At 43.4% G+C, this 22,292-nt stretch overlaps 1 protein-coding gene and 1 non-coding gene across 3 annotated transcripts in view; one reads left to right on the top strand and one right to left on the bottom strand.

Moving 5' to 3' along the window:
- Positions 1-22,292, top strand: part of Frmd4a (FERM domain containing 4A) — a 307,939-nt gene that overhangs the window by 62,773 nt on the left and 222,874 nt on the right. The window lies entirely within an intron of this gene.
- LOC115065649 lies at positions 12,415-12,521 on the bottom strand. The gene has a single exon (XR_003845418.1). It is a non-coding gene; the product is annotated as a U6 spliceosomal RNA (small nuclear RNA).

The following is a 22,292-nucleotide window of genomic DNA, read 5'->3' on the forward strand; positions in this document are numbered from 1 at the left end:
GCACAACATGGGAGGTGGAGGAAAGTGTCATGGAGCCATGGATCAGGTGGCCTAGAGTCTAATCTTGCCTTAGCCACCATCTATCTCTGGGTCCTTGAGCAACTCACTGGTCTCTTCAGGATCAATTTCCTGTCCTGACAAAGCAGTTTCAGACTGACTTGCCTTGAAACTGCCTATCTCCCCCAACACCGCCTGATGCCAACACAACTCAAGTCTTAAGTTAAAATTGTGGGAAGAGTTCTAAGAACTGTGTAGCTTAAGTTGAGATCAAATGCAAGGGATTCTGGGCTACCCTGCTTATAATTCTGCACCATGATGTCGCTTATTCAAGTGTTTGTTCCTTGGAAGGAGGTCTCCTCTTAAAGCTGGAATCCATTTATTTACCCAGCTCGTTTCCCCCAGTCTCTTTGGAATTTTCCAGTGTGGTCCTCTTTGCATAGGACTGGTTTTTAACCGTAGATTATGGAGAACCATCTTCTGCTGAATAGAGACAACTGAGGCCTGGGAGAGAAACAATCCCAGGGCCTTGTTGCCAAGCAATGGCACAATGGGCACCACTGGGCATATGGAGGTGACATCTTCCTCCTGAAGAAAGAGAACTCAAAGAAAACTAGAAAGACATGTGGTTATCTAATGGAGACCAGAATTATCAAATGCTCAGCTGGGAAGAGAGATTGTAGAGGGAGTCTGCTCTGTCGCTCACCACCCTATAGCTCCGAGCCAGAACCACAGATGCTTCCAAAAGCCCAGAGCTGCCTGTGATTTGAGCAGGTGTGACGAGTAAGCAGCTGAAATCAGTGCAGGCCCATGCTCAGCTTTGCCTAAGGGGGATTTTAAGCTGGAAGCACTCAACAAACACAGTAAAGTCCCCTCTGCCTTCTCAGTAACTCCCAACACTGCAGACTTTACATATCTCACCTTCCCAGAAACTCAAAGCGTTTTTTCATATATAAAGAAGACAATCCTTGTTATATGCCCCAATACCAAGTAATTAGAATCATCACAGCTAACATTTGTTATCTGCTTATTACAGACTAGTTTCTGGGCTGTGTGATCTTCATGGGATATCTCATTTAATCCGCACAATAGCTATATGAGAGAGATGTTATTGTGCCCATTCTATAGATGAGAAAGCCAAAGTTCTGAAAATTTGGCTTCGTTTCCCCAGACATAGAGCTAATGAGCAAGATTCAGATTCCCCAAAGAGGCTGAGGCCAGATCCAGCCTCCCCTCACCCCCACGTGTGTGTGTGTGTGTGTGTGTGTGTGTGTGTTTGTGTGTGTGTGTGTTTTAGACTATGCACATGTGTGTGCATGTGGGGAACAGGCATTGACATTGGCTGTCTTTCTCTATTATTCACCACCTTATACTTTGACAGTGTCTCTCACTGAACCCAGAGCTCTCCAGCTGTCTCAGCTTCCTGGACGATGAGCCCTGGGGATTCCTTTTTCTCCAGCTACTCCTGCCTTAGGGGTTAGAGACACAGGTCAGCACGCCTAGCTTTCATGTGAGTGCTGGGGTGAGCACTGGGGATCTAAATCCAGGTCATTATGCCCACACAGTAGGCTCTTTATAACTGCACTGTCTCCCCAGCCCAGATCCTCTTCCTCTTTTTCTTTTTAAATGTACATTGGTGTTCTGCTTGCTTGTCTGTGTGAGGGTGTCAGATCCCCTGGAGCTGGAGTCACAGTCAGTTGTGAGCTGCCATGTGAGTGCTGGGAGCAGACATGCTCCAATCCTATCTACCTACTGAGAATCGTTGCCTGTCTTTTTCTACTTTGTGGGTTTTTTTTTTTCTTCCACCCTTTTCCCACCCTTCCAACTGCCTAACACTAGATAGGAGAGAAAAGAAAGATAGAAGGGAAGAGGTGATGTTATGGTTAGACTACCTCCTGCTGATTGGGTGTGTCAAGTTCCTGGGGGAAACTTGGATCTTCACAGTCAGGATACCTAATTTCTTCTTGTTTCTTCTTTTCATTCGACTAATTAACAAACTACAATCAACTAACAACTCACCCAAAACTACCCACCTAGTGGGGCTCTAGCATTTATAGACCCTCTGAAAAGTTCCCATAATTCCAAACATCACACAACCGCGAAACTATCTGCAGGTGGCAAAAAGCACTCCCTGCTAGAGCACGCGACAAATCATAGTCAGCTGCTGTGTGTACAATCTGAAGCAGCCCCACATCCCACACATTAAAATGAAAACATAGTCTTACAATATTTCTGTGTATTTTAAAGAAACCAAAACTCCAAAATTCTTACTGCAGAGAATTAAATACAAACAGAGATTAAATATTGACCTATGGTCTCCACTGAATGTGACTTAGAGCCAGTTTTGGAAATGAAGCTGCAGCCCTTGGCATAGTGGCCTTCCTCATCTGTATTTTGTTTTTGTGTATTCAATGCAGGTAAATCCTGGGGTGACTGGATTGTTCTGAGGCTCCCAGGAAATGGGCAGGGGCATCAATTTTCTTCTTTGTGCACTTCTATTCAATCTGGAGGTGACAATACCATTCTCTACTAGACTTTATCATTGAAAACCTTAAAGGCACATCACTCTGGGTACAGACAGGCTTAATATTGAGGCTGCGTGAAGTGTCTCCATGGGCAAATTGTACCTGTCCTTCAGGGTGCCTGTCATCAAGAATTCAGGCTGCAGAGCACACAGGACCCTTTCAGGCTGCCTGCCAATTACTCCACAGAGAAAGAGGAGGGGATGGACAAATGGCAAGGAGTACGGCTGTCACTCTGGTGGTGTGATTATGGAAATTTTACATTTTGTATGTCAAATGATAACTTAATTCAAAAATAGAAAATTGCTGCAGGCTCATCTCACCCACTGCCATCTGAAGCCTGCTGGGCAGTCCGACACTCCTACAAATAGTAGTGAAATAAAACGTGAGAATAGCGAATGACTTGGCATGGGAAAGAAGGGACCCAAGCATGTCCCTAGACTTTCAGATCAGTTTCTGATATGTCCTCAGATGCTCAACTGTGTCTACAGCAAACCAGAGGCTCAGTGAAATTAGAAATTCTTTAAGTCATTATTCCAAGTAAGATTTCTGCTTCTCATTATCCTGTTACACATTTCTGAACATGCAGGAAGTCTTGAAGAGGCTCCTTCTTTGTTGTATTTTACTACTTTTATTTGGTATATGTGTCTATGTGATTGATGTGTGTGTGTGTGTGTGTGTGTGTGTGTGTGTGTGTGTATTGTGTGTTATGTGCAGGTTTGCATGCAAGTATGCAAGTGCACATACATGTGCAGGCCAGAGGTTGCTATCTCTCACTAAACCTGAAGCTTACCAGTTCAGCTAGACGGGCAGCCCCAGCAAGCCCCAGAGTCCTGACTGCACCACCACAGTGCTGGAATTACAGGCCTGCACCACCTTGCCCAGCTTGTTATGTGGGTTCTGGAAACTGAACCCAGGACTTCTTATTTGAGCTGCAAGCACCGGACTGACAGAGCTCTCTCTCCAGACCGACTGCACTTCTGATGGATAAGGTCCTCTGTAGGATATAGCCACTAGGCCATCTGCACTGGCAGGGTGGTCCTTTTGGCCCATAATGCTGAAGCAGATGGAAGTGTGGCAAAGCTAAGTTCCCAGGAGTGGCCTGCCTGGTGCCCAACAACATCTCCCTGTTCCTCACAGCTGCCACCAGCCAGCACTTTGTGAAACTGGAAGAGGTGTCATAGGAGACCATACAGCCCTCACTCATCTCCGTATGCAGAAGTAAATAAGGAAGAGCCACAAAAAAAAAAAAAAAAAAAAAGGTAACCTCTCAGATTCTAGAAAGGTCTTTGTTTTAATGCCTTGATTAGAAGAGGGAGAGAACATTTAGATCACTGGCCAAGATGTAAATGCCAACCCAAATACTCACAAGGAAATTTTGATTTTTCCTTGATTAGAGTTCAGAGTTCAAGATTTTCTTCCTTTTTTTTTTTTTTTTTAAGTGGAAGCAGAAAAGGAGTTGTGAAATCAGCTAACAATAGGTCTACTCTTTAAAATAGATTGCTGAGCTATAATTTTAAAGCCTGAATGTAATGCAATGGGATCGTAGAAATGGACTCCAAACGTGATCCTGGGAGAAAATCAGTTACGGCTCTTAATACCTCCAGCTTAATTTAAATGTTCCAAAGGAGTTTAAATCTCTTGAACTTTCGACACTGCCAACTACATTAGAATCTAAAGAGCAAATGGCGTTTACTTTCATCAGCTGCTATGAAGTGACGTCTGTATGAACAGCTTCCACATGTTTCCAGCATCTATAGGGGCTTGGATTCTTCATTCTAGCTTCACTTCTTTAAAAAAAAATAGCCCTGGGGGATAGAGAAAGAGCTCGGTCAGTAAAGGGCTTGCAGCACAAGCATGAGGACCTGAGTTCAAATCCCAGGACCTATGTAAAGTTGAACACTGTGGTACTGTGCTATGCAATGAGACCCTGTCTTGAAAACTTATGTAAAAGAAATTAAATTAAAAAGGAAGAAAAAGATGTGCTTACTGACTTAGAAAAGTTGGAAATCCATATTTCTTGCTCTTTTGCTCTCCAGGCCTGAGACCATGGCATCAACTTTCCAGGAGAAACTTAATATCTAGATTCTAGCCAAGTCCAACACACTTTCCCCTCCTCGCTCAATAAAATAGGAAATAAAATATAAAAAGGCTTCAAAAATGAAATACTAATTAACTCAAATAGGTATATGCATCAGTATGGAACATGCAAAAAAATTTTTTTTCTCACAATGCCTCTAAACAATACAGTGGACCAACTGCTTATACAACATCTACACTGCATTGGATTCCATAAGCAGTACAGATTGATGTAAACTGTGAGTAGTTACCCCATGGCCCCAGGGATCAGAGGAAGAGCATCAGACTAGCAGCAAGCACCTTTCCCCACTGAGCCATCCACATCCTTGACTCTTTAACCGTTTCAGTGCTGCTGCTGTTGTTGCTGTTTGATGTTGGATCTCATGTAATTCAGACTGGCCTTCAAATTCAACATACAGCCGAGGGATGTAATCTTTAGCACTTGATCCTCTGACCTCTATCTCCCAAGTGCTTGAATTAAAGTCATGTGTGGCCACACCGACAAACCCAAACCATGTGTGCCAGCACTCGCTAGCATTGTTGCTGTGAAGACCATGTGTCCATATTGAGGAGCATGTGGTCATCAGACCACTACACGCCGGCTGCATTCTGACCACAGGGCACCAACAGACTCTCCCTCAAGCTCCTGGGCTCAGATGTGAGGCCCTTGCATGTGAGGAACATTTTACAGTGCAGAGTCTGCTCTTTCAGAAACCCAACAGCTTAATATGCTCCGGCATGTAACTACCAAAGTAGCCCATCTTTCAACTGTGTTCTGTTAGTATATTTGATTTTTAAAATTGTTGCTTAAAAAATGGCCAACTTGAGTTTTATAAAAGATGATTATTAAAGAAATTATGCTTGAGGTTAGTAAAGACTGAAACAATTTCCAAGAAGCCCCTAAATATAGTTCTGTCATTTTGTACCACATATTTTTATGAAGTGGCAGTCTCAACATAGATGATAATCAGATTGAACCATTGATCAATTCTAAAAATTATAGATGTTCTGCCTCCTGCAGTATCAAATATCCAGTCAAGATTTAATTTCTTATGTAAAAATAAACAAGCACACCGATCTCATTTGCTTTAGTCATTTGTAAGTGACAAAATTTTATGCATGCATATATATCAAAGAATTGTTTTAAAATAATGTTTATGATTTATTATAAGTAAATATTTAATTTAGATACTTGTTTCATATCCCTATATACTTAACATTATCTAAAATGTTTAATTTTGATAATTGTTTCATATCCCTATATACCTAACATTATCTAAAAATTTATTGAATCTAAGGAGTCATGAAAAAAGAAGGCTTAAGAATCCCTAACTGAAACTATATCTGAAGGCTTGAGAGATGGCTCAGAGGGTACAGGCCCCTGCCACCAAGCTGGATGGCCAGGGTTCAATGACCCTCAGACCCACGTAGTGAAAGGAGAGAACCAACTTCCAAAATCTGTTCCCTGAACTCCATACATGCCTTTATGCAGGCAACCTACTCACAGACACACAGACACACACACAGACACACACACACACACACACCATAAATACAAAGAGATTCAAAATGCATTTTCACATATAGTGAAAACTCTAAAGTATGTATGAGTGCGTATTCAAGAGTGTACAATAACTACGCCGTCTGACTCAGCAGCTTGAGTGTGCACAGATTCTGGTGGGGGAGATGGATCCTGGGATTCTGCCATGGATACTGAGGACAACCTGTACCTGTGGTGACAACCCTGTCAGTGACACTTCTCTGGAGCTCTAGGAAGCTGTATTCAGGGCCTTGCCACAGCCAATCCAGGGACACTTTCTGATTCCCAGCATTCCTTGCTTCCCTGAGCTGTTTCTTCACACTGTTTCTATGATATTCAACATGCGAAAGCAGACATGGGACATATTTGGGGTGAACATATTCCCCTCCCCTGTGGTTTCGAAATCTCTGAAGTCAAGAATTTCTTAGAGCTACGCACAATGAGGAGACACCTGGATGTAGTAACATAAAGAAGATATCCTTCTGCAGCATATTTAAACATTTTTAGCACATTTATGTAATTGTTTGTGTATGTACACACATACACACGCATTCTTGTAGATGTTAGAGGACAACTTAAGGGAGTCAGCTCTCTCCTTCTGCCAGGTGTGTTCCAGGGACTGGACTTAGAATGTCGAGCTTGGCAGCGAGCACCTTTGGCCACTGAGCCATCTCACCAGCCCAAGCAGCGCATTTTTAACCACACACTGTACTCCAGCAGCCAGGCAGATGTGCTAACTGAGCATGGGAGATTGTAGGAGGTAAAGGGAACCTTTATTAAAAACCCAACAAACAGCCAGCAGCCACTCACTCTGAGATGCCCAGTGTTTCATTGGGCATATTGTCCTTCACTAAAAATAGTTTTTAATGATGGGAGAGAAATGTAAATCAAAAAAAAAAAAATCGTCATTCTGCCTCTTGTCTCAAAAGGCTGTTGCTGGTTTATGATTTATTATCAGTAAGTGTTTAATCTGTATAACTGTTCTTTAAATCACAACTGACAATAGAAAAGTAGCCAGTCTAGTAAGGTAGGGTTTTTGCACACACAAGTGAACTTTTGATTGATAGTAAACTTTGGCATTGGAGGGAAATCTGCACAGGTTGGCTGTGTTCTCTTCTGGCTCAGTGGTCCAAGTTGAAGTCATCCTTTAGCTTTCCAGAAAGGATGGGGGAACCAAATGGAAGGCACTGAGCGCAGAGCCAAACACAAAAACACAGCCAAGAGGTAAAAAGGTGGAGAAGGCTTTTCTTCTGGGGACCTATGCATGTTCTGATAGGCAGGCATATTAGGACATGTGTGAATTCCTGAGCATGCTCAATCCAAGAAGAAAAGGTAGACACATTTAGGGACATGCTTTGCTCAAAGATCACAGAGCTCATACTGAAATGGTAGACAGGGAGATCTCTGCGCATGCCCAGCTCACTTCATAAGATGGCACCAGGAGTACCTCTGGGCAACGCTCGGCCTCCTCCAAAAGGCTTTACTGAACAAAAAGAGAGGCGTCTTAAGACATGTATGGATATAGGAAGAAGCCAGGAATGGTGCCTGCCTCACTTCACAGTTAATAGAAGGGCCTGTGCAGGCTGGCCAGCCATGCCCCCAGGCAGACATGCAGGCCTGGCTAAACAGAGACGGCCTGCCTGTACACTCTGTCAGAACCATCTTTTAAACATGTCTTCCAAGCTCCTGCACTATGCCAGGTTCCTCCTCTAACCTACAGCTCAGAACAAAACATGTCCATATCCAGTTCCTGGGAACTTCCTCCTGAAGGGACCCAAGTACACAGGAATGAAAACATAGAAATCCGTACCGTGTAAGTTGATGCAGCAGAGAAAACAAAACAATCATAGAGCCTAGATGGACGAGGCAAGAAATGGGATCCTGTTTACAGTGGGTAGCCAGAGAGCACTCACTTTTCTGTGAGAGACATTTTTAATACACCAGGTCTTTGTGTTCGCTCAGCAAGCATTTGACTAACCGAGCCATCTCCATAGCCCCTGCCTTGTTTTGTCTTACTGCTTGTTTGAGACAGGATCTCACATAGCTTAGGCTGGCCTTGAACTCATGTGTGGCTAAGGATAACTTTAAATTCCTGATCCTCTCACCTCTACTTCCCAATTGCTAAGATTAAAGGCATGTGCCACCATCTATACCATATTGCATAGCTCCTAATAAAGCCTCATTAGGGTCTGCCTAACTCTGCTAAATTTGCTGGTTAGAATGAAAAGCATACGATAAACATGAGGTTGTGATGACATAGGCATTGAACTCATCCCCTGCTTTGGAGGTGTGTGTGTGTGTGTGTGTGTGTGTGCGCGCACGCGCGCGCGCACGCGTGTGTATGAACAGAAATGTCGCTTTCTATTCATGAGAAGGCCTGGCCAGTAGAGTTAAATGTGAAGTGTTACACTGTGTAGTGGCTGGGTTTGTGTGTCAACTTGAGCTGGAGTTATCACAAAGAAGACTCCCTCGAGGAAATGCCTCTGTGAGATCCAGCTGCAAGGCATTTTCTCAATTAGTGATTAAAGCACTGAGTACCCAGCCCATTGTGAGTGGGCTGATGGGCCTGGGTTCTATAAGAAAGCAAGCTGAGCAAGCCAGGGGAAGCAAGCCAGTAAGTAACCTCCCTCCATGGTCTTTGTATTAGCTCCTACCTCTAAGTTCCTGCCCTGTGTGAGTTCCAGCCCTGACTTCCTTTGGTGATGAACAGCAATGTGGAAGTGTAAGCTGAATAAACCCTTTCCTCCCCAACTTGCTTTTACTCATGATGCTTTGTACAGGAATACAAACCCTGACTAAAACAAACCGGTAGTGTAGAAGAAGCAAGTGTCGCACTCAGGAGCCCCCATGCAGAGGCTGAGCTCTGTCCTTTGACAGGGTGTCTAGGTCTTGGGTTTTATTGACATCTGAAAAAGCATGGAGCCATTTCTCTATAGATTTGCTGGCTATTCTCTTAAGGTGAAAAGAAGGACTTACGTATCATCAAGGAAGCAAATGTGAATGACCTCTAAAATTCACACATGAGCTCACCCATGGAAAGTCTCACTTGATGTAGGACTTCCGTGCCACCCTCCCCCCGCCATGCTGTTTATTATGTGACCGGGATGCATGCTCCTTATTATTTCTTTCAGGAAAAGTGTATGCTTGCTCCAGGTTATTTGCATGGATCGAGTGCACCTCTACATGCCATTTTTTCCCCTCACTTTTTATGATCCTTGTGGTGGGTTGTAATACTGAATGGCAAATCAATCCTGCCACTTGAATACAGTCTACTTATTACTGACAATTACTGCAGGCTGAAGAAGTTGCAAGTAGGACCGACATGGCAGGAAGAAGTGACGTTTCTGTTGTGTGCCTCGTCGTAATGATTCCGTTCTGTTCACCACCTCCCAGAGAGAGGAGAAAAATTACAGAGTGCTGAAATTGTTGGTTTCTAAATAATTTTTAACTGGTGTCATACACTGCTGATTTTCTGTCCTGCTTGAGCGTTTACTAGTCAGAAGCAGTATGATCTAGTTATTAAAGTGGTAAATCTGGCACTTTACGCTCAGCTTTGTGGTGACTTAAGGCCGGTGATGTATTTTGCTCTTAAAGTGGAGTACTCTTGGCTCAAGGATGAAAACCAGTTTCTCCAGTCCCATAAAGCAAGCAACCATCTATCTATGGCCCTGTGCTCATTTTTGTGCAGCCTTGAACAGTAATCAGGAATTCTTCTAGAAAATAAAGAGATCGGATCTAGATATTGCCTGGCTCTCTAAGTGTTCATCCATCTTAGGGTCCTGCCCAGCCAGGGGCCTCAGAGAACACAGCTTCTCTATTGCCACTGTACCTTACTCTCTGCTTCACCTTGTCCTCACCAGGAATGGACAGTGAAGTTGTCCCTGTCTGATTTAGCTTAGGCTGCTAACATAAAAGCTTGAGCAGCTCAAACAGAAGGCATTCCTCACTGCTCTGGCAGCTCAGGGTCCAAGATGAAGATATCAAGATGCCAACGGATTTGATTCCTACTGAGGGTCCTCTCCTGGCTTACGAATGGCTGTGGTATTGATTTGTCCTCACTTTGTGAGAATGAGCTCTGCTCTTGTTTTTTTCTCCTATCCATTCTCTCTCTCTCTCTCTCTCTCTCTCTCTCTCTCTCTCTCTCTTTCTTGCTCTCTGTGTGTATATGTTTGTGTATGCATGCACATTCATGTGTATGCACATACAAGTACCTGTGAACGTGTGTATGGGTGGATATATGTTTCTGTATATGCACCATCAAAACTGTGTAGACTGTGTTGACAGTGTACACAGGTATGTAGAAGCCAGAAGGCAACCTTGGGTCATTCATCACAAGTTACTCACCTTGTTTATTTGAGAGCAGATCTCTCTCTTGCCTGGGACTCAGCAGATAGGCTTGTCTATCTGGCCATGAGCCTCCAGGGATCTACCTGATTTGTTTTCCCAGTACTGGGGTTATAAGTACAAGCCAGGCTCTTTTCACGTGGGTTCTGGGCATGGGTCTCAGGTCTTATGCTTCCAAGACAGGCAAACTACTAACTAAGCCAAATAAATCACTAGACCTTCCCCTCTTCTCTTGTAAAGGCCTAAGTCGCATCCTGGGTTCCCACCCTGATGAGCTAAGTCTAAATTCATGTCATCACATGGAAGGTGGGGGTTCAGCATGAGTTGGAGGGTAGCACCAACCTCCAGGCCATGGCAACAGACAGGGAACAAAGAAACCACATGACTGATCTACACAGTGTGCCTTAGAGTTCTTGCTCCTGTCCGAATCACTACTTATAGCCACCCGGTTCCCTTAGGTGTTAAAGATGGATTTTCAGGCGATGACTGCCATGTACTAAATGTTTCCCCTCCAAAGTCAGGTCAAGGCTCTAGTCCCTCATAAATAGGATCATAACCCTATACAAGAGACCCCCCCCCCTCCAAGGGTCCCTTTTCTCTTCTACCATGTTGTTCTCTTCCTCCACAGCAGGAAGGCAGCTGCCTACAAGTGGGAAGAGAGGCCTTGTTAGAACTCAAGCAAGCTGGCATCCTGAGTTCAGACTTCTATTCTACATAGCCATAAGACTAGAGAGCTATTTAAAATTTGTGTTTGTGTGTTTGGAGAGGGTATGTATGGGTTGGGGTGCATCTTCGGCGGTCAGAGGATGACTCGTAAGTGTTGACTCTGTCCTGTCATGTGGCTTCTGCAGAGTGCACATAGGTCATGGGGCATTCGAGAAGCACCTTTCCTCACTAAGTCATTCAGCCAGCCCTTAGTGACTACCTTTTATGAGCCACCCAGCCTATGTCATCTTATTGTGGCAATCCAAGCAGCTAAGTTTAATAAAATGGGATATGCTGGCAGGCGTGCTTTTAAGCATTTATTGGATGGTAGTTGCCCCTCTAGTACTGGCGCGTCTGGGCAGCACTGGTCTCGCTTAGGCTTGCAAGAGAGCTCAAAAGACAAAACTCAAGTTCAAACGCTGAACATAAAAAGTGAGTGCTGGCCCCAAACAAATACAAAATGTGTAAAAGAGATGAACAGTCTTGTATAAGCTAGAGTCTCCTGGGGCGTAGACTCCAACCTTTCTTAAAATGCTTAAGATTTTGGAATAGGTGTTTCTCCCTTACATTATATTTCATCGCATGCAGAATGCTGGTCGTTTGAAGTATTCTCTTAACTCTAAGTCTAGTGACGGTGCATCTTTGACATAGCTGCATGTAGATGTGTTTTGAAAGGTTTGGAGAGATTTCTGCATGTGTTTTCCTCTCTTGGGTCCTTCCTTTCAAATCATTCCTGGTGTTACTCCCCAGAAATAAAGTAGAGCACGTAACTGGAAAATACAAGAGTCTAGTTACTCACCAACTCATTAGCGGGACGATCGATGAGTGGCTTTCTATGCAGAATGACACCCAAGTGGAGTGTAAACAAAGTCATAGACATATGGCCCGGGTACAGCTCGTCATGCTGTGACAGGGCTGCTCTTTTCTGTCTTCTCTGCTGAGGGAACTCCCCTATCTTTTGAGCGCCATACTGGATGACATCTTTGAAGCTCATAGGTCTATGGAAATTGTGACTAAGTGAGAATCAAATGTGGGGAAAGTGGATGATGTACTGTCTTGCCCTCAATAACAAACTAGATGTTACATTAGAAATGAAGACATATTTGAAATTTAAATATTTGAAATCCTCATGAGCGGGGGATGTCAAGACAGGGTCGTTTTTGGGGGGAGGGTGTAAACCAATATACTTCATTTAATGCTACAGACAGATAATAGGAGTCGAGATTACAAAATATGGAACGCTTCACAAATTTGTGTGTCATCCTTGCTCAGGGGCCATGCTAATCTTCTATGTATCATTCCAATTTTAGTGTATGTGTTGCCAAAGCGAGCACTCAAAACAGGATCTTATTGTGTCATGCGGTAGTGTGTGTTTGAGTGTGACGTGTCTCTCATAGGCTCTGCTAGGATGAGGCCTCACTGGAGGAAATGGGTCACATGTGTTAGGGCCTTGATGTACCTTAGTTCAGCCTGTCATCTCTCTGTTTCCTCTCCACACCCATACTTCTGCTTGGTATTCATTTCTTGCAGTGGTGGGCTTTATCCCCTGAAACTCTAAGCCAAGAGAAGACCTTCCTCCCCCAAGTTGTTCTTGAAAGGCATTTGGTTACACCAATAAGGAAAAGGTCACTAATACAGCATCCTAAGGGCCATTTATTCTTGCAACAAGAATTGACTGGCCTGAGTCTGTGCCTGGTGCTTGTACTGTTCACAGATCTGAGGGTGGACAGAGGACAAAACAGATGAAAGCCATCCCTCTGTGAATATCCTTGTCTGATACACAGAAACATGCAACCTAAGGACAAACAGAACAATGTATTGAGGGGACAAAATGAAGCAGAAAATAAAACTAGGACAAAGAGAGAGTGTGGGAGCCATGGTAGGGGGAATGTATCCTTCACAATAGCATGGCCAGTTGGAGTCTCTTACCGGGAGAAGTCCTCTGGACCAGGAAACTGTCCTGATTAGGACCATTTTGCTATGATAAAACACCATGACCAAAGAACTTTGTGAAGGAAAGAGTTCATTTACTCTTCTAAATCAGTATTCATCACTGAAGGAAGTCAGGACAAGAACTCAAACAGGACAGGAACTGACTCAGAAGCCATGGAGGGGTCCTTCTTACTGGTTTGCTCCACCACATCTTGCTCAGCCTACTTTCTTATAGAACCCAGGACCACCTGCCCAGGAATGGCCCCACCCACCGTGAGCTGAGCCCTACAGCAGAACCTTACGGAGGCATTTCCCCAATTGAGGTTCCTTCCTTTTAGATGACTTTAGCTTCCTTCAACTTAACATAAAACTAGCCAGAACAGTAATTTTAAGTAATTGTGAGTAATTGTTCTTTTTTGAGTGTTTTGTAGTTTACAGTGTATCTGTACTCTACCTTGTGTAACTATAACATCAGTGATAAAACTTTCAGAGCGTTTTTGTTCTGTAATGCCTGTAATGACATTTCAGAGTTTTATGCCCATGTTAGCAGTCAGGAACCCAAGGCTTGGTGCCTTGCTCCATGTTGCCAATTGTTGCTTTGCCCTTTGGATCAGCACCTTACAGAAATATTGCCAGATTTTCTATAAAGGGTTGTTGATGGTTCGCATGTGCATGTGCATGTGTGTGAGCGTGAGTGTGTGTGCATGTGAGTGTGTTTGAGTGTGTGTGTGCATGTGTGCACATGTGTGTGTGACTGTGTGTGTGCACATGTGTGTGAGAGTATGTGCATGTGTGAGTGTGTGCGTGTGTGTGTGCATGTGTGTGTGNTGTGTGTGTGTGTGTGTGTGTGTGTGTGTGTGTTTGCTTATTGTTAAGGGATGATACAGGGTGCTGATTCTGGCAGAATGAAGAGTCCAGCATCACGTGGTTCTTCTCTTTTGCACTGTAATGCTAACCACAGATTCTATTTACTAACGACACTTTTACTCATCCCTTGGGAGAAACCAGTGCCACCAAACAGTACCCATAAACATCAAACTCCACGACAGAGTGAATTCTGGTGCAAGCAGGGTTGATACAACAAGCACTCTCCACACTGCGAGACAGAGAAAATGGAAGATCTGGGCCATAACCAGGCAGTGGTGGCTGTTGGGTGGATTGTATAAAATTTAGAATATTTGTATGTTTTGAATTGACAATGAATATGTTGTCTAGGCAGTGATTAGCAGTTAATTTCCCCATTGGATATTCTCTCCAGGGCAATAAAGACAAAGAGCCCCAAAATCTAGATATGAAGTGGACAGGACTGAGCCACGTGGCAAAGGAAGAGTGAAGCTCAGGAGCTCGGGGTCATCTGGCAGCAAGAACTGACCCATATGGACTTAGGAAGGCAGACTGGAGTAGTCCCAGTGACAGAGCTAAAGGCCTCTCTGAGACACATCCAGTGGGGTGGAGACATACAAGATCTTCAAAAAGCCTTCATGACAGATCTAAGGGGGATCACACTGAGTCAGGGAATCATAGAACTCACAGGGCTGACTTCCATTTTGAAGAGATTTTTTTCTTTTCTACTTGACCTGAAGTCCACGCCTTCAAAAGTGGCGAGATTCAGACAATGTTGGGTTTGTTCCCCGAGCACAAATTACTAGTGTTGGGAAACCACAGTGCCTGAGCCAGCTGCCCTACTGGAACTTTTTGTTTGCAGCATCTGCCTATCTGCTCTTTGACTTGGAATCCAGAAAGAACATCTGGGTCAGGGGTCCAAGGGCCTGCAGGAAGTAGGGGTTCCCACCACAGCAGAGTCACAGATGACAAGGCACCTTGACAGGAACTTTCCAGCAATGGAGAGTGTTCCCCACAGAAAGATATACACCTGTGGCACATCAGGACTGTACAAAGCCCACCCAGAAGTTGCTATGAACTCCACCCTCTGTAAATCCCCCTCTCAGGTACCTATCCACCTGTGCTGCCCTCAGGCTCAAACCAGGAACAAAGGACATCTCTCTAGGTAGCTTGGGCTAGTTTTCTCTCTGTTGAGTCTAAGCTTTGGGAAACTAAATACCATAGTCCCATGAACCATCAAAATTGGTCCTGAATGTGTCCCAGCCATAATTGTTGTCACCTTGATATAGCTGGGTTTTACCCCCTTCCCCAGTGCAGTCCGGGGACCTCAACACAATGTAGTACCTTAGACGCGTTATGAATATCAGGGTCTTCTTGACACAGGATGGAACTGTTAACCTCATTAACTCTGTGGAGCAGTTTATTCCATATCCCAACGCTGCTTTTGGAGGTTGATCATCACATTTTAGGCCCCTGGATTCTTGCCGATGGCATTCAAGTTCTTTAAAAATCACTAACTGCTTGTTTGCCCTATAGATGTGTGCCTGGTTTCAGCAAATCTTTATACCATGCTGTCAGATTTATCTTTTTCTCTCTCCTAGTTGTTTGGCTCCTTTTTTTTCAGCTTTTTTCCCCCCACATGAACAATTTGATTTGTAAATTTGGCCAATGGCTTAAAACAAATATTTATCAGTATGTATCAGCACACAGCCAGAGACCAGCAGGGCTTTCTTGAAGTGATAGCCGTTGCTCCTATTACTATTATCAGATTTCACAGACTGGCCTTGATAATTAATAGTATCCGTTCATCATGCTGTTGCTATTGGGAACATCATCCATCAGTTATTGCTTTATATTATTTTCTTAACTGACTCTTACAGGTGCTTTTTTGAGACAGTGTTTCACTATACAGCTCAGGCTATCCTAAACTCATTATATAGCCCAGGCTGTCCTCAAACTTGCAATCCTCCTGCCTGAGCCCTCGAATTATTGGTGTGTGCCTTCATGCCCAGGTTACTAAACACTCTTTATGTGTGGCTGCGCTGCCAGTTACAATCCCTCTATTGTAAACAAATAGTTTTTATTTTGTCCTTGAGTATTTCATGAGAAACTTTACAAAAATCTCTTATGGAAACCAAAATATTTTCTTTCTTTTTTTTTTTTTTTTTTTTTTTTTTTTTTTTTTGGTTTTTTGAGACAGGGTTTCCCTGTATAGCCCAGGCTGTCCTGGAACTCACTCTGTAGACCAGGCTGGCCTCAAACTCAGAAATCCGCCTGCCTCTGCCTCCCAAGTGCAGGGATTAAAGGCGTGCGCCACCACGCCCAGCTCCCAAAATATTTTCTTATCCATAATCTTAACAAAGAGAAAGAGAGGTCAGTGTGAACCCCAACTTCAGAGGACCGAGTTTGGGCTGTTTACCATGAAGAAAAAAATAAAACAAAAACAAAAATGAGAAGCATTTGACCCAAGCTTTTTTTTTTTTTTTTCTCCTTTATTTTTTTTATTTTTTTATTTTTTTTACATCTCAATCTTGGCACCGCCTTCTCTCCTCCCTCACAAGTCCCTTCCCCATTACCCCCTCCCCTTCTCCCCAGAGAAGGAGAAGCCCCCCTGGGTACCATCCCACCCTGGGACATGAGGTCTAAGCACAGCGTCCTCTCCCACTGAGGCCCCACCGGTCAGTCCAGCTAGGGAAGGAGGTCCCATGACAGGGAAGAGTCAGACGGTCTGCTCTGGTTGTTAGGGGACCCACAGGAGTGAGAAGTGCCCTAACTTCCATTAGATCCTCAGGTCCTCACTTTCACTCTGCCCTCAGCAATGTGAAGACCCTTGCTTCGCCAGGAGATGATGTCACACGGCAACTCATCTTTACTTAGACTTCTGCCGGTGAAAATATCAAAAACATGCACCTCCTAGCAAATGGAGAGTCAACTCAACCCTAGCAGTCCAAAGCTGCTAACACTCTGACTCATAACATCATGTGAAGTTGTGCAGCTGAGTGTGGGAGTTACAAAAGAATAAATAAGCCGGGCATGGTGGCACACGCCTTTAATCCCAGCACTTGGGAGGCAGAGGCAAGCGGATTTCCTGAGTTCGAGGCCAGCCTGGTCTACAGAGTGAGTTCCAGGACAGCCAGGGCTACACAGAGAAACCTTGTCTCGAAAAAACAAAAACAAACAAACAAACAAAAGAATAAATAAATAAAAATAAAAGGCTTGTGCCTTTAATCCAAGCACTCAGGAGGTAGAGGCGGGCAGGTCTCTAAATCTCTGTGAGTTTGGGGCCAGCCTACTCTATATAGTGAGTTCCAGTACAGTTGGGACTACATAGAGAGACCCTGTCTCCAGAGAGAAGAAAAAAACATTTACTAAATTAACTGTTATACATAAATATTATAAATGCATAACAAATTATTTACTAATAATTATGGAGAAGGAAGACTTTAATATTTCCTACCATCATTCCCCACACTCGCTACTTTGTGAGGCCTCCTTCACACTCTGTGCTTTTAATCTGCGTTTTTCCAGGCTTTGGTTGGGTTCTTGGTCTGTTTGTACTTGTTTTACCTGAAGGAAATTAACAATTCGGTCTCTGCATTTGCAAACTCCAAGCGGCCCCTGCCCCCCTGCCCATGGGTGAGGGACAAGATCTGCTTGGGACACTCATTTTATTTACACTTCCATTGTCTCACACACTTCCTTAAACAGATGGGTTTTCAAACCAGAATGTTTTTTCTCCATGGAACTCCCAGAGGTTTACACGTCTGGTGTTCTTGGTGAAGAATGCAGCTGCCGCTGGTGTACGTAGGAGGCAGAACCATTTGACATGGCTATGTACAGTGGGTGTTCAACAGAGCCATACGTGATTAATAATTGGTTTGGGATGATGCTAAACACTCAATAAAACATTCACATATTTCACTGAAAAAGACGTATCTCTTATTTTTCCACTAAGCCTTTGGAAAAATCAAGATGTATTCAATAATTTCATCATCCTAAATGAAACAAAAAATAAGGTGGGAGAGAAAAACCAAAGGAGAAAAGGGAGGGAGGGAGGGAGGGAGGGAGGGAAGGGGGAGGGAAGGAATTACCATTTTGTTTTCTGTCTGATGGAGAACCAAGTTAGTCTGGGTTAATTTGTAAACATTGCACAGCATAGTAGCTTAAATTAGCCAGCATTTATTGAGCTCATGATTGTGAACGTCCGTAATTTAGGCTGTGCTCAGGATAGTTCTGGTCTGGTACATCTGTGATCTACTGCCAGTCATACTGGCAATTTAGGCTTTCTTACCTCCTGGAGCCTCTAATGAACAACCAAGTTGGGGAGGTATCAGCCAATGGCTGCTAGCCAGTGCTCCAAGCTTCAGACGGAAGCATGAAAGGCTTTTATAGGCCTAAATTCTGAACTGTCAACATTGTTACTTCGTCCACATTCACTGAGACCAAGGAAAGTCAGAAAACCAGTATATATTCAAAAAGGATGGAAAAATAGATTGTGTGTGTGTGTGTGTTGTGATTTTATAGTTTTATTACAAAGGGCATAGAGTTGGAGGAGCAGGGGACTGTAACTACTTTTTGGATACACTGGAACATCTTATGATTGTTCCAGAATGTATTAAGAACACATTTTAAAGACAGGTGTGGTGGCACATGCCTTTAATCCCAGCACTTGGGAGTTAGAAGCAGGCAGATCTCTGAGTTTGAGGCCAGCCTGATCTACAAAGTGAGTTCTAGGACATCCAGGGCTGAATCAATCTCTCTCTCTCTCTCTCTCTCTCTCTCTCTCTCTCTCTCTCTCTCTCTCCACACACACACACACACAAAACAAAAACAAAAACAAAAGTCAGAAACTGATGATCATGACTATAACCAAGACCTTTACCTTTTCTCTTTGGACGGGAGTTTCATGTTTCTGGGGATTGTAAAATTGATTTTACAGCAAGAGGAACAGTTCTGGGGTGGAGCTTAGGGCCTTGTGCATATTAATCAAGTTCACTACTGAGCTACATCCTTGTTCTAAGGGTGATCTTAAAAAGCATGCCATGTAATTATTTGTATTCTTAGCCAGGACAACCTCCTTTTTAGTGCCATAAGCAAATAGATAAATAAGACAGGTTTTTGTCCTGAGTTTTGTGATAGATTCCTACTTCACCATTGCAAAAGTGATGGAAAAAAAAGAGCTGATTGTCATTGTTTTTCCCACCAGAAGACCTTATAATTTAGGTGTGTTGGCAAATCCATAATAACAAACCCGTCTCTCAAATAAGCGCCAAGAATAATCAGAATTGCTTATTAGGAATTCAGTGGTCAGAGTTTTCTAGTTGTTACTTTATGGTTCATTCTGATCTCAACTGTTGTTTCTACATTTTTAAATTAGTTCATTGTCTGTGGTGGAGAAAGAAAGATGCTGTGGCTGTGAAAATGGGGGCTTTTAGGTGGTGCTGAAGAGAATGAAAATAAGATCAATCATTGTCAACGGCAAACTAGCAAGCCGCATACAATCCAGAGAGCAATTCTATTCCTAAGTAATTACCAATGAGAAACTCTCACACAGTACAGAGGAAACTCACAAAGAGGTCTCTTGGATTCTTTTGCCCATGTGTCTCCTCCTAGGACATAGTTGGTGAGCATGTACGGTGTCTGATATGATAAACAACAGGGGACACAGTAAGCAGAAATCTTTCTTCTGCAGGGTTTACATTCTAGTGAAAGGAAATAGAAAATGAGCAAAATGAAAGGAAAAGATTTTTCCCAAGTAAATTGTTGATAAATGGTGTGAAGAAAAAGAAAAGGACGTCATAGGGAGAAGGCTGAAACTTTAAATAGAGCATCCTGGAAAGGTTCACTGAACACATGATCGCAGTTATAGATTCAGGGTAGGATACGTGGCACAGTAGATAAAAATGCATACTATTCTTTTAGAGGACCCAGGTTCTGTTCTTGGTGTCCATGCTGAGTGGCTCATAACCACACATAACTCCAGCTTTGGGAGAGTTCAACTCTTCTGGATTCCACGGGCACCTGCACTCGTGTGCACATATCCACACACTTTACACATTAATTTAAAAAAATGTAGAGTTACAAATTTAGCATGGAACCATATTTAATTCAGATTTTTTTTTTATTTTTTATTTTTTGGTTTTTCGAGACAGGGTTTCTTTGTTTAGCCCTGGCTGTCCTGGTACTCACTCTGTAGACCAGGCTGGCCTCGAACTCAGAAATCCACCTGCCTCTGCCTCCCGAGTGCTGGGATTAAAGGCGTGCACCACCACGCCCGGCTTTTAATTCAGATTTTTAACATGCAGTGAATTTTTGTCTTTATAAGTACATACCATATGACACTTGGGGCATACAGTCCTGTCAACTTCAGTGTCAAGTGAATGAAAAATCAAGTCATGGAACTGATTGGATCCATGCTGGGAAAATGGGTGGATGGCTGAGTAAGTGGGAGGCAAGCATGGCAGGCAGAGTGGACAGAAGAAGAAGAAGGAGAAGAAGAAACCACAACCACACACAAAGAGCCTAAGCTCGGCTCAGCTGATGGAATCTATACATGTCAGTATTAGTGAATCTCAAAAATACTTTGTGAAATGAATAAAAGATGGAGGGAGACAATATATGTTGGCAGATGATTTGAAAGGTTAATGAACTCAAAACATGTGTGCTATTTATGGCTGTATATTTATATGGTCAGAAGATAAAAATAGATTTGATAAATACCATGTCAGGGGATGGTAAGATTATGGGGAGGGAGGTAGAAAAGAGGAGAGGTGTGGATTCAGTCCTCCTCCTCCTCCTCCTCTTCTTTCTCTAAAGCCTAAGGCAAATATATATATATATACATATATATATACATATATATGTATATATATATATTTATATTTATATTTTATATATATAAAAGAAAATATATAAAAATATTATATATATGTATATATATATATATATATATATATATATATATATATATATATATTAAAGAAAAGGAGGTCAGGCATGGTGACAGCTTGAGCCACATAGGGAGACACCCTTCCCAAAGAAGGGACAGAGGGAAGGAGGGAGGGAGGGAGACGGAAAGAGAAAGGGGGCACTGAGAACTTTAGGTGCTTTCTGTACTCTAAGGAACTTGGCTCAGCACAGTGGGAAGTAGCCTCTGGCAGTGTGCTTGTGTGCTCCACAATGACCCAGGTGACAGCTGCAGAGGAGGGTGCCTGTGGCTTCAAGAGGGAAGCTCGGTTCTCAGTCTGAATGTCCACAGGTTTACCCCGAGGCACAGTCTAGGCAAGCCCCCTCCCCTGGGCCGGTTCCTCCCCTGGCAGGTGCCTGTAAGTGTCAGAGTGTGTTTGGGCGGTGAGTAGGGAAGAGCCCTCCGAGTGCTGAGAGCGTCCGATGGCTTTCATTTTGTCTGCTCTGAATTCTACCAGAAATGAAGACTGAGACTTAAAACAGTAAGTCCAGCTTCTGCTTTCGCTATGGACATTTCTGTTGTTAGCCTGAACTTAGTTCTGCTGTCAAGGACAGACTGGGGCTCCGTGGGGCTTCCAATTCTCTTGCTTGTTTGTTTAGTGACTTTGAACTACTGGAGTCCAGCAGGTCACAGATAGGTATATGCGTGCTACTGCACTTTAGGAGTGAATGCTGAATGTAAATGCCTTTACACCCCTGACTCCCACTTGCTGGGAACCTGCAGAAAGATAGCCTCGTTCCCTGATTGTTGAACAAAGTCAGGGGTCACTTAAGTGGACTTGAGTTCTCTCCTAAGTTAGTCACAGACAGGCTGGAGGAATGTACTATAGCAGGAGAGAGCATAGCATACTCCGCAGAAAGAAGGGAATGTAGGGCACAGTTATTTAAGCCTCTGATATTTCCTTTGATTTATTTACGGGATTTAACTCACAGGGGGCTTGATAATACCTAAAAGAGCTCACACATAGGGCTGAAGCGAAGCATTGGTAGCTACTGGGTAGATGCTAGGACTCAGAATAAGAACAAAAGCTGCCAGTTTCAACTTGGTCCACAAGTTGACTCACACATGTAAATAGAGTACCAGAAGCAGATCTCTTATGAAATGAATGCTTTGTTCCAAAATCTGTATATACAGTATGCAGTGCAACACTCACACAGCCTACTCAGAGGGTCTACAGCTCATCAGCATAAGGGTATAAGACTAACAAAGAATTGGTCTCTAGCTCAAACTCGGCCTCTATTACCACTGCCTGTACTCTGAAGCCTTGGTTCTAGAACAGTGGTCCTCAAGCTCCCTAATGCTTCAATACCATTCCTCATGATGTGGTGACCCCCTAACCGTAAAATTATCTCCATTGCTACTT

Source organism: Mus pahari, chromosome 16 (genome assembly GCF_900095145.1).
Source record: "Mus pahari chromosome 16, PAHARI_EIJ_v1.1, whole genome shotgun sequence".
Taxonomy (NCBI): Eukaryota; Metazoa; Chordata; class Mammalia; order Rodentia; family Muridae; genus Mus; species Mus pahari.